Below are 17,034 nucleotides of genomic sequence, written 5' to 3' on the forward strand. Positions count from 1 at the left end.
CCATTCACTGCAGTAGTCTATTGTTCGACTACTCTTGCAATATGCACAGTCTAATATCTCCTTCAGTGGATATTTTTCAAGCATGCAAAATTTACATTTCACCGTCTCCGGTTGATACAGTGGGTACGGGTTGAGAATGCACCTTCTCCCGCGGGACTCCCGAAGAGATCCCGCAGTGCGTCAAGCCGATTTTTTTCGAGGCTAAGGCAATGTACCCAAACAACCACCAGGTGGCAGAAAGTTTCAACTGCATTTAATGATGAAGACCGCATATCCGTCAATAGTCGACTCCTTAATCTCATTGAATCATTAAAATGAAGGTGATGACTGGCGAAATTATTCAAACGACACTTCAATGAACCATTGTTGAAATGAATGAAAATGGTTATAGAAATCGCCTACAGCCAGCGTTATAAGAAATATATAAGTAATAGTTAAAGTCTTCTTCCGTATTAAACAGATAGCCTACGGGACGCTCTTTGTTCCGTAGGCTATTTTAAGGAACTACTCAATGCACACACACTGGGTAAACTGGCGCGCTACAAACATTAAAATGTCAAATCATATTTATTTCTCTTTGTAGCCATGATATTGGGGGAAACGCGGAGAGGCGAGATGGTCAGTCCTCGTATTTGTTCTTCGCGTTTCGTTATAAGAAATATATAAGTAATAGTTAAAGTCTTCTTCTGTATTAAACAGATAGCCTACGGGACGCTCTTTGTTCCGTATTTTAAGGAACTACTCAATACGTTAGACCGGCACATCCAGGAACTTGACTCGCGACGAACGTTCCCGCCCCCTTTTGGGGGAAACAAACTACGTCTCCCATTAACTCCAATGCAAATTAGGCTCAATAAACGTAATTCGTACTGAAAACGTAGGAGTAAATGATAACAGAAAACACAACGAATCAATAGGACCACTCAATATATTACCACTTTGCCGGTCGTTGACCGTGAAAAATACGTTCAAAAGCTTAATTCAATCAAAGTAAAAACATGTCCCTTCGGTCTCCCGAGTAGCCTGCTAGCAGTAGCAGTGGCCAGTGTCATACCCGGACATACTCTTATCTCATTGAATCTCCAGTTAAATAACTAAATTGTTTTCCTGTATTTTTGGCCTCTTATTTTAATTGTAATGTTGTGTAGTTGACTGACAGGCTTGGAAGTATGTTCGTTAGATAATTCCAACATATGATAATTTCTGGCATAGCCGATAGCCTAGCTGCTAGTGTTAGCCAAGTGTTAGCCTAGATTTCCGTTTTCGTTGGTCTGATTTATTTTTGGTGTAGCCTAATGTTAGGGGTTCTTAGCTTTGTGGTTGGTACACCCAACCACACAGCAACTTCTCGGCATGTCTGTCTACCGCGAACACTGATCTATAAATAATAAGTTATTCGTTATAGATCAGTGACCGTGAACAACACCCGTTCACTTTGGCTTGTTTCAGGCTTGTTCTGAGGGCTTGTTTCCCCAAAAAAGGGGCGTGGAGCAAACAACCTGCTCTGTGTGACGCGACGCCGGTCGAACGTATTGACCTTTCGCCAGCGTTTGATTGACAGACAATCTGACCAATCAGAACGCTTCTAATACCGAGCTCATGGATGTCCGACGTTCTGTCCGACATGACAGAAACAACACAGCTGTTAACCTTTCATTTACTGTCTCAGCTTATTCTGTTTTCCCCCTCCAAAATGGTCAAACGGTGTTATGGCACTTGCAACACTGACTACAGATACAAGGACTGGGTTGAAAACGTCGATTAAGTCCCTTTTCCGAAAACAAAAATAGAAAAATGTTTACGTTGGATAAAGTTATGCGGACGACCACATCAACAGCTGAACGTCAACACATTAAGAAATCACGGCACAGCTACTAGAAACATTTCTACGTTTGCTCAAAGGTAAGTCGTTTCAATTCTATATCGATGTAGGACAGATTAATGTTTTTGTACATCACGGTGTGGCATTAAGGTAAACGCGAACATTATAGTTACTTGTTAGCGCTAGTTGTAGCTAACTAGAAGCTATAGACGGTTGCTGTTACTAACGTTATGGATATGTCCTAACAACGCCAGCGTTAACTTTAAACTTAGGCTATCGCTTGTATCGTCAGAACTGTAAATTTGTATTTTTGTTTTAACGATAACCATTAGATATTGGATTTTAGCTCATTCAAATGTCTGCGTAATTCACTAAAACAGGTTAGCGACTTAATCTAAACGTGTCAGCAGTAATCTCCCAGCTAGGCTACCATGGCAGTAAAACTGTAGTGCTAGCCTACACTGATTTCAAAGCTTTGTGAGTTGCAAAGCAAGTTGGTGTGGGATATTTTATATGTGTGGTTCTTTACCATGTAAACTCAGTATTTCTATCATCTTTCACCAGCACTTTGTTGAAGGCAAAGCGACCCAAGACCACCCTGATCCTCTGCAGCATCACCTTGCATTATGATCACCCATCATCTGTAAGGCGCCCACCACAGCTGCGAAGAAAGCCACAGCCCCCCAGCAAGAGTGCCACTAGGCTAGGCCTACTGAAACCATAAGGTAAAGGATGTCTTTCAACTTAAATTAAATTAAGAACGGACATGCAATGACAGATGATTTCTTTATTAAAGATACTGTGGTACAAATCTCAGTCACATACTGTTAACAGTAACAGTTATGGATATATCCATCTGCATAGGGTCATCATGGAGCATCAGGACCCTACTCCACACGCCCTGGACACTACTCTACACACCCTGGACACTACTCCACACGCCCTGGACACTACTCTACACACCCTGGACACTACTCCACACGCCCTGGACCCTACTCTACACACCCAGGAAGCTACTCCACACGCCCTAGACCCTACTCCACACACCCAGGACACTACTCCCCACACCCTGAACTGTGCTATTTAAAGCTTTTGCCCGTTGCATGAACACATTTAGCAAAACTTCGCTCACTGTGCCAAAACTCTACACACAATAATAACGCAACACTAGAAAATATACCTTTCATATCTGTCAAATTGAAACTCTCAGTATGTAAACTCTGCTATCAAAACCTAACAATCCTTTGTCAAAATAAAACTCTGGTGACAAAATGAAACACACTTGCATCATATGCATATACTTTCAGATCAGGAGAAACCCACTAGTCTACTTTATATAAAACATATGTGCTTGATTACATTTTGCAAAACTTCGCTCATTGTGCCACAACTCTACACACAAGTAAACATCAGACAACACTGGGAAATATTAGCCTACTATTCACATCAGCATTCACAATGGCTAAACTGAGGGCTTTTTGTAGCTGGCTGATTGGTGTTCAGTTTTGCAAGTAAGTGCCTTCAAGTGTGTAAAGGAGTAAGTGTGTTGCAGAATTGCAACTAGAGTGCAAAGCAGCACTTTTGTTTAAGGTATAGGTGCATGTTTGAGATATGGCAACAACACTTCAAGTTGTGTTACTTTAGTTTAAGCATGGGTCTACGCTCTACGGTGTTCAAGCAATGGGCAAAAGCTGTAAATTAAACATTGTGTACATATATTGACTTAAGAAACGCAAACAAACCTTTATAATTTATTTATGTATTGTTGGTCATGCTGTGTTTTTAAATGGCCCTTGGTCTGACATTAAAAATGATACTCTTCAACAACATGAAGAGTGGCTCTGTTTTCTTTACAGTAATATCATGTTGCAAACCTAACTTAAACGCGGGATGCCACCTCTGCATTAACGTTGTGCATATTGTGTTCATTGATAATACCTATTGTCTACAAACTTGGCCATTACGGGTATAACACGGCAATGACACGAGAGCAGCTGCCATCACCACTGAAACAAAATCGTTATGCATTGACGGTCATTAGGCTATGCGTGACATAGCCTGCGATACTTATGACAGGATAGTCAGCAGACGCCAACAGTTAGTTTAAGCTAATATCAACGTATGTACTACCCTTGTTGACACTTTTAGTGCGAATCCGCTAACTAGACGAGCGTCAGATTTTCTTTGGCTAGGACAAACTTCTCCCCTAACGCTGATTGTGCATGTAACGTTGTTGTGCCCACATACATTGTCAGAAAGGTTCTGCTTCAATCATGATACACACATTTATTCTGACACTTTAGATTTTTTATATTTCAATAGAAATACATTATCTGACAATGTAAACAAATATGCTGCTAGGCCGTTAAGAGTTAGCTAGCCGCTAGTAAGACTATCGAAAAATCAGCTGATGTCGGACAGAATGTCGGACTTGACAGCAGAATTCTCCCACAATACAGGGGGGCGTAATTAGAACGCTCCTGGCGAAAGGTCAATTCACACACACTGGGTAAACTGGCGCGCTACAAACATTAAAATGTCAAATCATATTTATTTCTCTTTGTCGCCATGATATTGGGGGAAACGCGGAGAGGCGAGATGGTCAGTCCTCGTATTTTTTCTTCGCGTTTCGTTATAAGAAATATATAAGTAATAGTTAAAGTCTTCTTCTGTATTAAACAGATAGCCTACGGGACGCTCTTTGTTCCGTATTTTAAGGAACTACTCAATGCACACACACTGGGTAAACTGGCGCGCTACAAACATTAAAATGTCAAATCATATGTATTTCTCTTTGTCGCCATGATATTGGGGGAAACGCGGAGAGGCGAGATGGTCAGTCCTCGTATTTTAGCTTCGCGTTTCGTTATAAGAAATATATAAGTAATAGTTAAAGTCTTCTTCTGTATTGAACAGATAGCCTACGGGACGCTCTTTGTTCCGTATTTTAAGGAACTACTCAATGCACACACACTGGGTAAACTGGCGCGCTACAAAAATTAAAATGTCAAATCATATGTATTTCTTTGTCGCCATGGTAGGCCTATTGGGGGAAACGCGGAGAGGCGAGATGGTCAGTCCTCGTATTTTTTCTTCGCGTTTCGTCATAAGAATATATAAGTAATAGTTAAAGTCTTCTTCTGTATTCTCTGCCACATTCGACAACAGCATTCAAGTTCCTTCTCAGCACGATGACGTGACTTTGCTTGCTGTTGGCCCAGAACAACATGCTCGAATTCACCAACAGAGTCGCAGCAACGTTGGTAGATACGGATGCCTGCTCTTCAGAGCCATCACCACAAAGGAGCACTACAGAGCCTGGTGCAAAACCACCAACTGGGATGGATCGAAGGGCAAGCAAGCACTGCCACACAACGTCAAGACCTTTGTGTTGTCAACACTAAGCAGAAAGTTTCCTACGATGGGGAGAAGTGGCCGCAAGGACTGCATCGATAAGATCAACGAATGCCTTCGCAAGCCCCGAAACCCTGGCGATACATTTTCTTTCCTTTAATTCAATAAAACATTGTTTATCTGAAGAACTTTTCCGAGGTTGTCTTGTCTACCAAATCCTAAACTTAAATAGAGTAAACATTTTATCTTATGAAAAAACTCTTAGGGGGAACAGTTAGGCAGCCCTTCCTCCATTATCGTAGTAGGACTATAGGCAATTTATTAGAGGGGTCAAAAAAAACTCATAAAGTAGGCTAGACTAAATGTGTCACTTTAGTGATTGGCTCTTTCAAATGCAAATTAGGTGGATGGGCTTTTGAATGGGCCTGCTGCAGGTGAGAGGACAAATCCTAAGAATTTGTTGTTTTTAGAAAGTGCCATTATCATTGCCATATTCTCTTAAAACATAGGTTATATATTTGAAAACGAGTTGATTAAAGGCTTCTAATGGTGTTTCTATAATATGATAAAAGCAGAGATTGAGATGTGTGTTTGGAACAGTTTTTCAAATCCCCCGGGGATATTTAGACTCCAGGGTGTTAAGCACTCATTCACAACTGTCCCATCGCTAAATGCTCTCTTGTGTTGCGTGATCACACAAGTATACCTGTCGTAGTGTGCTTTTAATTTGATAGGCCTAATTATTATCTCCGCCAAGGATATAACAAAGTCTATGGATTTGCTATCCAGTAGCCTAATAATTATATGTGCCACGTCCGATTTCGCAAGTGGTGTAGTAGGCTACATTTAAAAATCGACAGCCGCCTGTGAGATTCATTTCATGAAGAGCAATTGTCTTGTGCGATCATTCCCCCTCCCCCACACTCGTCTAACCAGTTCACTACATTATAGCCTATATGCGGCACTGAGGACGACACTTGAGCCCGACACTATGTCAATGTAAAAATGTGTGTGAGTGCGCGCTGAACCACGAATTAACATATTAACTTTTCTTTTCAGCAGACATCGCAAACATAAAATGAATCTCAAAACAGAAAGTCTTTCATTTTTTTTAATAAATCGATGCATTTTTTTTTGATGATTTCCGGAGAGGTGCCTCGACTGGGTTTCGAACCCCAGTCGCTGGCGTACGACTCCTATGCTTCAACCACTTGCGCTACAGTTGGATGTGAACCTTAACAGGCTTTATTCGGCATATGTACTTGAAACGCCGATCAAAAGTTCATGTTAAACTGACGTTAGTTATTAATTCACCACATGATAACATGCTGTCATATAGCTTGACGCCCAGCAGCCTATGGTAGTCTATGCCTATCTCTGAATCAACATGAACATGCATACGATACATACGTTGCTAGAAACTTATTTTGCGGAGCTAGGCCTGCTAGTTGATGGTTACAATGAATTACCCTCACTGCCCTATCGCATATCTGACCATCCATTGTTACAATGTTACAAAATGCGCGATCTTCTCCATGCATGTAGCCTACGGTTATAAGTAAAGTGACAAGCATAGGCATGTATTAAAGAGATTTCTGTTAAATACATTTTATTTTCAGTCGTCAAAAGTGGTGGGGACAAAATCTGTGATAACAAGTGCTGGCTACCCAGCGTCGCCGTTAAAATGAACATGCCTCCGTTTTAAAATAGCCTACACATTTCTAAGTATTCCTAGCATGTAAATGTTGCCAAAATGTCCATCTTGTCCATCTCTTTCGTCTTCGCCTTGACGTTGACAATAATAGCCTATTCACGGAAATGCGGTCTTGTAACCGTAATGAATTCATGAATTAATCTAAGGTTGCCTTTCAGGTATTTCAGGTTGAATTGAAGGCTATTTCCTTCTGATAGGCCTATATGTTTCTAAAACCATTTTCATTCATTTCAACAATGGTTTATTGAAACGTCGTTTGATTAATTTCGCCAGTCATCACTTTAATTTTAATGATTAAATGAGACGGATATGCGGAGCATTTCTCTCCCTCTCCATTGACCAAAACGTTGCTCTGGCATCTCTGCTGGACTGACTGAGTTATAGGCTACGTCGAGTGAGAGAGCTGTGAGGTAGGCTGTAAACATTCGAAAACTCTAACCGCAATCTAACATGCCGAGCGTCATGTCTCTTTTCTCCGCTTGTCACCAGCGCGGTGTCCTCGGGTTTTTCCATGAGCCGAACCTTCATATTATTAGGGCGGTCTATGTTGCCCCCTTGCGGTTGCAGTTTTCCCGATGCTTCGGGAGTCCCGATGTGCGGGAAAGAAAGGAGCATTCTCAACCCGTACCATCTGTATGTTAAATGCGACCAAACCCCCTCGCTCGAGAGGGCTTCGCCCACGGATCTCTTGGTTCTTCCGTGAAACCCCTTTTCCCATATGTGATTAGCTAATATCTCCTTCTCCTGTATAAGGGAAGGCGGGTTTGTCATAGTGACAAAATCTGTCGTGTTTGTGTCATTCAGTGCACCATACACTCCTCGGGGCTTTCTTTTCTGAGGTTGTTTTCGCAAGCAATTCTTTCCCTCTTATCTGAAGAATTATATCTCTTGCATTCACAATCCCAGAATTTAAAAAGCCCCACTCTACTGGCTCCACCATTCCAGGGGTTCAGTGTCAACCCCTCCGCCAGTACATTGTGACAAAGCTTTGAAGTAATGTTTGTGTGTCTCTTCACACACTTTAGAAGCATATCCGCTACCAATCTCCCTTCCACCTCTCGATACCAGTCGCTGACTATATCAGTTCGGTCAGCATCGTTTCGAGAGGCGTTGGGGCGCCCTATTACTTCAAGCAGTTTAACCCAGTTCCATTCAGGATCCTCCTGATCTCCCAGTTCAGGGATATTCAACCATTCACACAACGCCCTGTCAGGGCTGGTCTACGGGACCATCTCACAGCTCATCTGTTCGTCTGTGACATTCAGATCATTCACACACCAGTTAGGCTTCAGTCTGCCTAAGACTCCTTTTCTCCATTCACTCAGACTTCTTTCCGTCAGAGTATAATTGTGCTTTTTGCGAACAACAGGTATGAAGACACATTTGCCCAAGGAGTATCATTCACTCCTTACGTCTCAATCACTTCATGATTTATAGGACCAGCAGTACCAATTCCTCTATTTGTCAGAGTATTTATCACCCTACCCTTGGAATTGGTACTCTCCCATTTTGTTGATTTGCAAACATACACACACACAAAAATAAGAAGATCACAAATTTGAAAAGGAAAAAGATTCACAAATGTAAAATTTGGTAGTCGTTTCACTGTCCATCTGAAAAACAAAAGATCAAAAATTTAAAAAGGAAAAAGATTCAAAAATGCAAAATTGGCAGTCGTTTCACTGTCCATCTGAACCATCACAATTTTGGCGTGAAGGCAAAAGGAAAAATACTATCAAAATATTAAAATATCAATTAAGAATAAGATCAAGTTCAAAAAGTGAAAAATGAAGTAAAAACAAAAAGTAAAAGGTTCAAAGCCAAGAAAAAGAAATCTCCATCCCCGGCGGCAGAAATAACCAGTTGTCCCCTGGACATACAAAACATCCTGGCTTAGGTTGTGACATGTTAAGCCTGTAGGTTCACACACTCACTCACTCGGCACTTATCTTCTCTATTTAAGTTTTGTGATAAATTTCGAATATACAAGATGAGATTGTCTGCACAAGATAAGGCAATTTATTCACTTGTCGTGCGAGTATGGTGAATCTACTTAATACATGCCACCTTATGCGGCACCGTTACGCTAGATCACTCGCCGTACAAGTAGTTTACTTTATGATATACCAGATGCTTACTCGCCTAGACTAGGCGTAATCACTCGCCCGAGCGAGTAGTTCAGAAAACACTAATGCCTGTTGGCACAAACTACACTGAATCCCTCACTTTGCGAATGGGGACGAATACACAACGAAATAAACTATATCACCCTCTGGTGAAAATAGCCTCGCACACACAATAAGAGCTATATCACCTTCTGGTGAAAATAGCCTCGCACACACAATAAGAGCTATATCACCCTCTGGTGAACATAGCCTCGCACACACAATAAGAGCTATATCACCTTCTGGTGAAAATAGCCTCGCACACACAATAAGAGCTATATCACCCTCTGGTGAACATAGCCTCACACACACAATAGAAGCTGTATCACTCCTTGGTGAAAGTAGCCTCGCACACAAAAAGAGCTATATCACCCTCTGGTGAAAATAGCCTCGCACACACAATAAGAGCTATATCACCCTCTGGTGAAAATAGCCTCGCACACAATAAGAGCTATATCACCCTCTGGTGAAAATAGCCTCGCACACACAATAAGAGCTATATCACCCTCTGGTGAACATAGCCTCGCACACAATAAGAGCTATATCACCCTCTGGTGAACATAGCCTCGCACACACAATAGAAGCTGTATCACTCCTTGGTGAAAGTAGCCTCGCGCACAATAAGAGCTATATCACCCTCTGGTGAACATAGCCTCGCACACACAATAGAAGCTGTATCACTCCTTGGTGAAAGTAGCCTCGCACACAATAAGAGCTATATCACCCTCTGGTGAAAATAGCCTCGGATACCGGTTACAGACAAAGCTAAATCACTCCCTGGTGAAAGTAGCTTTGAATACACAATAAAGCTATATCACCCTCTGGTGAACATAACCTCACATGTACAATGAAAATTTATTATCTCTCCTCAGTGAGAGCAGTTTCGAATAAACAACAAAATTTAAATGCCTCTCCGTGGTGAGAGCAGTTCCGAATACATATTGGTCTGGTATGGAGGTCAAGAAGTTTTTGTGCTTTTCCTCCGAAGCCACAGCCCCCCGACCTGCGCTCTCTCCCAAAGACTCAGACACAGTAGACCGTCTTGGAGTTACACACAGGCGGCGAGGTGTAGAGTCATACGCGCAGGTTTGCAACTCCGTACGCACCCTACGCGCAAGCGCTATTGACCATTGCTTCTGGTTAGCCTCGCTGCCCCTTATCGGCTGAACTGCGGTCCACGTCCCTTTCTCTCACCCTGTACAGACGCACACTTCGTACTGTCAGGATTTGGGCCCGTGGGGGGGTTTGGGACTGTGAGAACCGTTTCGTATTGGGACTGAGGAAGATTCGGCATCCAATGTGGAGACCAGCCCGCCAAGAAGCCCACAACTTGGGTCCTCTGGACGGACAGGTGAATTACTGGGCCTAACTCTCCGCCAAGGGACACTTCCCCCTCCCGATCAATTCTCCCAGCCCCTGTGCTTCGGACAGACTTAGTACAGACGAATATAGGAAGACTTTGAAATCCAATGTCAACCAAACAACCAAAAGCCCAAAACTCGGTCCAGTGGCTGGATTTACTTTACTGGTGTGTTCAGAGGAACTCCCCTGGGTACAATAGTAAGCCTGTTCGGACCACCGAACGGATACTTTTCATGCAGGCTGACCACTCGAAAGAAAAGTTGGTTCTTCTCCACTCATTCCCTCGAGGCCGGCCTTTTGGAGCGCCGACGTTGTCATCAGGTATACGCCCCACGGAGAACCTTTCCCAGCGCCCCCGCGCACCCACTCGGCAATCACGCACCACTGACGCCCGACTTGATGTCCAACTCGTCAGTGTTTTCGCACTGGAAGGCTTCTCTCTCTTGGAGAACCCTCCAGCACGGTGGGGGAAGACACGCAACACTTGACTACTACAATTTAATTTGTACTAGTCCCTTGCGTTGGTTCCGAGCTTAGACTATGTAGACATATAACAGAATAGAACAAATTTGTATTTTTCCTTAAATACCTACATTTTTCTCATTCTATTAATTCCACAATAGCCCCACGTTGGGCGCCATGAAACGTCTATTCATCTAGCAGAACACCTTGACCTAAGGATGCTAGGAACGTTAAGGCCTAATTTTCCCTAACACAACCACGATAATACCTGACCCTATTCTAAGACATACAAACACAAACACTCTCACCGTGAACCATACAGTGCAGACCAAAATGTCACCCACACATCACAACCTTTGCCGTATGACCAGAGCCCCTTCCCTCAGGCCAACAGGGAAGGAGCCGAGAACAACCTTTGACTTACCCCACTTTCCTCCGGATACGCAGGCACTCACGAACGAAGGCGCACCGGCCCGACAACTGATCCCAAACGGGTCACCTCTAATCTCCGTGGAAAGAGTAGGGCTACTTCATGCACACCGGGGGGGAAAGAACCCCTTAAGATGGAGACTCGGACCAAAAGATGTCTTTCTCTTCCCCACTGGAAGCTGTTTTTATTTTGTTTTTGGTTCCAATAAATGTAATAGTAAAGTAAAAATCCAATAAAAGTAAAAGCTAAAAGGTATAAAAATAGGACTGGAATACAAAATAAAAGAACAAAGAAAAACCTACTGACTAAAGGTTAACATCCCAATCACCATGCAGGTTCAAAAGCAAAAACCAAAAACACAAAAATTCAAAAGGAAAAATGGTTAAAATAAATGTAATACAAAAGTATTTCTGTCTTCTTCCCAATGTTAACTAAGAAGCGACCCTGCGTGACCACCCCCCACCAGGTCCCAGCAGCCCGCTTCCTCTGTCGCTACATCTCGGAAAAGCGCAAAAACAAAAAGCCCAAAGCAAAAAGCCTCGAACTTATCTTGTTCTCTCTTTTTATACTCCTTTCCCTCAGACTCCAACACTTCACCCGATTCTGGTGTAAACCAGTTTTTTGACAATCAGATGTTTTGCCTTGCTATGACCCCTACACCACATTGACGTGTGCTTTTCTGGGTATTGTTCCACTCAGATATCTCTGAGCACCTTGTGTTCTTTTGTGGTTTGTCTTGAGTGAGCTTAGCAGACAGCCTACCCTCGTGTGGTTATATGAACATCCTGTGCACCTGCAGTCACCACATACCTTACACAGGCTTACATTTAAAAATGATTACATTTCAAACATACAAATTTCAAATACTTCAAAGTTATATCATTGGCCAAAACTCCCTGACCATTCCTTGTGCTTGGGTATCTCTCACATTTTATTCACACAAGGTTTGATTCACAAATTTAATTTCTTTTTGTGTTTTCAAAGTCTTTCGGCAGCATGGTTCGTTCCAAATTTGATACATTTATTTTACAATACATTATCCCTTACTTCACAATGACTTCATTGCACAACCAGGATTGTACACATTTGCTCCTGCTTCCAACAAAAATAATGCTTCCTTTTGCAGACTGTATGCCATCAGTATTGGAATGCTGAAATTAGAGCATGCTTTCTGCAAAGGGTTAGACACTATGCATAGGATTAATGTGTTGTTGATAGTTATCTATTTGATGGTTTATGGCACCAATAAACAAATTAAATGGCAACATGACCACAACAGTATAGCCTTTAGTGCCACTGTCATTTAGTTGTATTTTATTTCAAGATTACATTTCAGTAAGGCTTTATATGTGATATCTTTGATAATATGTTGACTGGGGCTGTTGCATTTTGGGAACAGACCTCCTGTGTTATCTGTTCAGTTGAAGTTAGGGATGGGCAAAAAATAATATCTAAATAGTTGGAAGATTTTGACGGTAGATATCAATAATTTAATTTAGTGTGAATGTGTTAACCTCCTTTAAAAAATGGGATTTAATTGTAATCTATAACTTCTGCTACTCAGCTTGCTAAATGAATTACAATGTTGTTATTGATGTACTGAAAATTTGTAATAGTACTTTGTGTTTTTACTCCAATATAATTTATGAACCGAAACAGTTCTTTTAAAACAGGTATTCACACAGATGTTAGCATTTTTAAAACAGCAAATTATTTTGATTTCTCCTGGTTTCATATAATACATTAAGTAATTAAGTATAAGTAATTATAATACAATAATAAAATACTAATAATAAAATACTAAAATAAGATGTGGAGTTTGAAACAACTGTTTTTATACATAAAATAAAGTTGAAAATAATGTCTTAATCTTTTGTAATGTCAATTCAGATTGTTGATTCTATGCCTCAGCCAGCTATAGCCTCATGACCTTTAACCTCTACCTGTGACCCCATGATCTTTAATGCCTTATCATTACCTTTAATGCCAATTTAGACTTAATTAACTGTTTTGGGTTTAATGAGGATCCTTCTATCTGCTTGAGAGGTATAAAACAAACATTGGATGTCAAGTATGACATCACGTGACCTTGACCTTTGACCCCAAGACACTGAACACCTACTAATTTCATCAAGAACTTATGGTGAGTGAGTACACCAAGTTTGGTAAAGATCCTTTTACCGGTATGGGAGATATCAGCTAATATCTATATGTGACAATATACGATTTTGGCCAAATAGTCATTATACCATGGTCCATTCAAAGCTGTATATCCTTTTTCTGGTCCAAATCTGTGCTGTAGGCACCTGAAATTCTTAATCTACATAAAATTACGGTTCGATTGATACCAAATATCCTTTCGCTATATTTACTTCCACCTTCAACCCTAATTCGCTCAGACTATAACTCCCTTGGACGGCCATAGATTTCAGATTTTTTTGCGATCCCATAACTTCATGTAACATGTGCCCTTTGTCTCCCTTATAGCTTCTGTGTATTCTATATAGGGTATCGAAGGCAAAATTAATTCACTTCTTCCCCGTATATTACGTTGGTTTCCCGTAAAGAAGTATTTTAGCATGTCGGTTGTAGGGAAGCTAACGTTCGAGGGGAGATTCCCCGTAATGTGTGGATAAGAAGCTGAGTGAGCCTGCACGAAAACCATGACGGAAAGTCATTCGCAAGATCAGTGAAAATGCGTGTAGCCTACTGTTTGATAGGGTAAAGCATTACCTAGAGGCAAGTAAACATAATAGTAATATTAAAAACGAACGTTAACAATTTCAGAGGTTTTCGATCTATCAGACGAGTTACAGCAGGCTAACGTCACGAGGTGAGTACGAGTCTGCGCAGTACGACGGAAAGTAAACGGAATTTTGTTTCAGCCCCCTTCCATTGAGAACAACGGAGTCTGTTTGTCCATTTCTTTTAGGTCTATGTCTTAAATAGGCTACCCGACATTTCACAAACACTACCGCTCATATGCCTAATTTTGTGCGATCATTGTTAGTGACGTTATGTTCGTGAGAGTCCACAAATGAGTCTGCAAGATAATCAAGAAGCCGCTATACAGCCAGGGCTGTATAGGCTATCTTGCTGTATTACGGCTCGTACAGATCACACATCAGATGTTCATAATCCCAATTTGGCATATCAGTTTAAACTAGAATGCATTTCCCGGTGGGAAAGTGCGAAGTGTGCTTGCTCCGAAGCGCCGCGAGAGCGCCCCGGCAGGATACGCGACAGCTCGCCCTCAGGTCAAAGCGCCAAAGTTTGGCCAAGACGCGAAGCTGCTTCGAGTTTGGCGACGTTGCCCTCGATTGCCGAATTATTACACTGACCTGACGAGTTGCCTAGGTTTATCAGTGGTATGTCCCAGAGCACCTCCAATGTAAAAATGTAGATGTCATCCCAAAGACGTAAAGAGATATGAGCCAAAATGCATTTTTGCTAATTGCGGCGCCCCCTAGTGGCCAAATTACAACACATTTACTGAGGCTACTTTGGATGGTGTCCAAAATCATCCCGCCAAATATGGTCTCGATACCTCACAGCATTTCCGAGATTTGACCTCACTTCCTGTTTGGACGCTTCACCATCGAATTTGATTGGCTGTCACGGGCGAACGCTTTGATGTATGAAAATGAAATGTACACCTCTAAGGTCTGTAGACCTTGTGTTGAATTAAGTATGAGTTGTTCACGTGTAGCTAGCATGAAACACGTAACCACTGAAGGAAGGAGGGAGCCTAAGAAACTAGGCATGTTTCTAGAACAAATACGAGTAATGTTAGGAGTATAGCTATCCTGTTATGCGGGAACATCCGCAGTTTACTCACTGTTGAATAAGTTGCAATGTGTTATAGCCTCAAATGGATGGTAAAATAAACAGGACGACTCACCTGTTCAAATGATGTAATAGGATAAAATTTGGTTTTGATATGTCAAAGCAACCAGGCTGTTACCGGTTAACGTTTCTGAATATGAAATCGATTTTGGATTGGTTGCATGTGATAAAAGCTATGCCATTTCCTGTCCAGACAGCATTCATATTCAGAAATACTGTACACCGGCAACAAAGACACACACACACACACACACACACACACACACACACACACACACACACACACACACTCTTTCAAACAGAAACGTCAGTCCGTTACATCTGCCTCTTGTCCACAAACTGCATGTCGCTGAGTTGACTAGCAACGAAGACTTTCACATAAACACACACACACACACACACACACACACACACTTACACACACACAGAAACACCACCCCTTCAAACACAAATATCTGTCTGTTACGTCTGGCTCTTGTCTACAAACTGCATGTTGCACAGTTCACCCACATCTACCCACAATTCTTTGATTTATAATTAACCCCAGCATTAAAAAACTGCAATGTGTCAAATCTTATTATACAACAATTGGGTTCTATGAAGCTGTTTCTTTGTTTCTGATTGGCCGAGAGACGTTCCATGAGTTGAAATATCCCACGATAATCCACTCTGACTTTTCACAGCTAATAATAAATCACTCCGCGATACAATGTCAAATTGTCAAGTGTAAAACGAACTGTCACGTTGCATCCAAGCTGAAATACAGACACTCAGAACATAGAATATGACGGAGGTGGATATTAGCTAGTTGGATGGCAAGTAGGCTAAGTAAAATAGTGATGTTTCAAAGCTAAAAGCATGTCCTAACCAGACGCAATGCGAGCTAACGTTTATTAGGCTATATTCTGCATTGCTTGACAACGGGAGAGATAGAACTAACGACTGGCTTTTGGCCATAGCAACGTGCTTTTAGAACTAATGACTGGCCTTTGGCCATAGCAACCATCCATTTAGAACTAGTAACGGCAGTTTGTCCTGCAAGTAATAGAACTTTGTGGCGGAGAGAAGTTAGTTCTACAAACAAGACAGTTTTAGCGATTTACATTATAATGGGAAATTAGCGCAAAAAACAAGTGGTAGAATTGTTGTATAAAAGCAATATAGCACTTGTGATCGTGGGTTGTTGCTGGATATTTACACGGGTGTTGTTGCCTGCGCCACTCGGCCTCCGGCCTCGAGGCTACGGCCGAACAACACCCGTGGGAATATCTAGCAACAACCCACTCCCACTCGTGCTATATTGCTTAAACATGTATACTGTATGTATATACTGTATGGGCAATTCCATGCAAAACTGTCAAGTCCATAACCCCACACAGCATCATACTATGGATGTGGATGATGATTTCTTAAAAGCTTACCATTTCGCTCTTCTTGTTTGTACAACATATTCGATGACATTGTTAACATAATCATTTGCATTATATAAATATAACCCCCTTTTCCACGTCTCAACATATACTGGAGTCACATTCTTAAACATAAACAGGATCCTAGGTTCTCAATTTGCTGGACTCACTGTCTACCATAAAGTTAAAGAATAGTAATAACAGAAGAAAAGGTAAGAAGATGTTGATAGTGTGATTAACTAGTGTGGTGCCTCCACTGAAGAATTTCTATACCACTGCACTGATGGAAATATGTAAATCCTCAGAAATGTCAAGTGACTACAGTTACTTCTACCTGCTTTGATATATCATTTCATAAAAACAATTTTGGCCATAATAATTATATTGCAATAATATCAATTAAAGTTTTCTTTGTAGCACAAACAACAATAGGCTACAGTTTACATTACTTCAGGGCGTAATGTTAACAA

The 17,034-nt window shown here is 41.5% G+C and overlaps 1 long non-coding RNA gene across 1 annotated transcript; it reads left to right on the forward strand.

Annotated features, from left to right (window-relative positions):
- Window positions 1-1,667: 1,667 nt before the first annotated feature.
- Window positions 1,668-3,145, forward strand: LOC134088160 (uncharacterized). Its single transcript, XR_009939905.1, has 3 exons — window positions 1,668-1,902; window positions 2,387-2,547; window positions 2,687-3,145. It is a non-coding gene; the product is annotated as an uncharacterized LOC134088160 (long non-coding RNA).
- The last annotated feature ends 13,889 nt before the right edge of the window (window positions 3,146-17,034 follow it).

Source organism: Sardina pilchardus, chromosome 7, assembly GCF_963854185.1.
Source record: "Sardina pilchardus chromosome 7, fSarPil1.1, whole genome shotgun sequence".
Taxonomy (NCBI): domain Eukaryota; kingdom Metazoa; phylum Chordata; class Actinopteri; order Clupeiformes; family Clupeidae; genus Sardina; species Sardina pilchardus.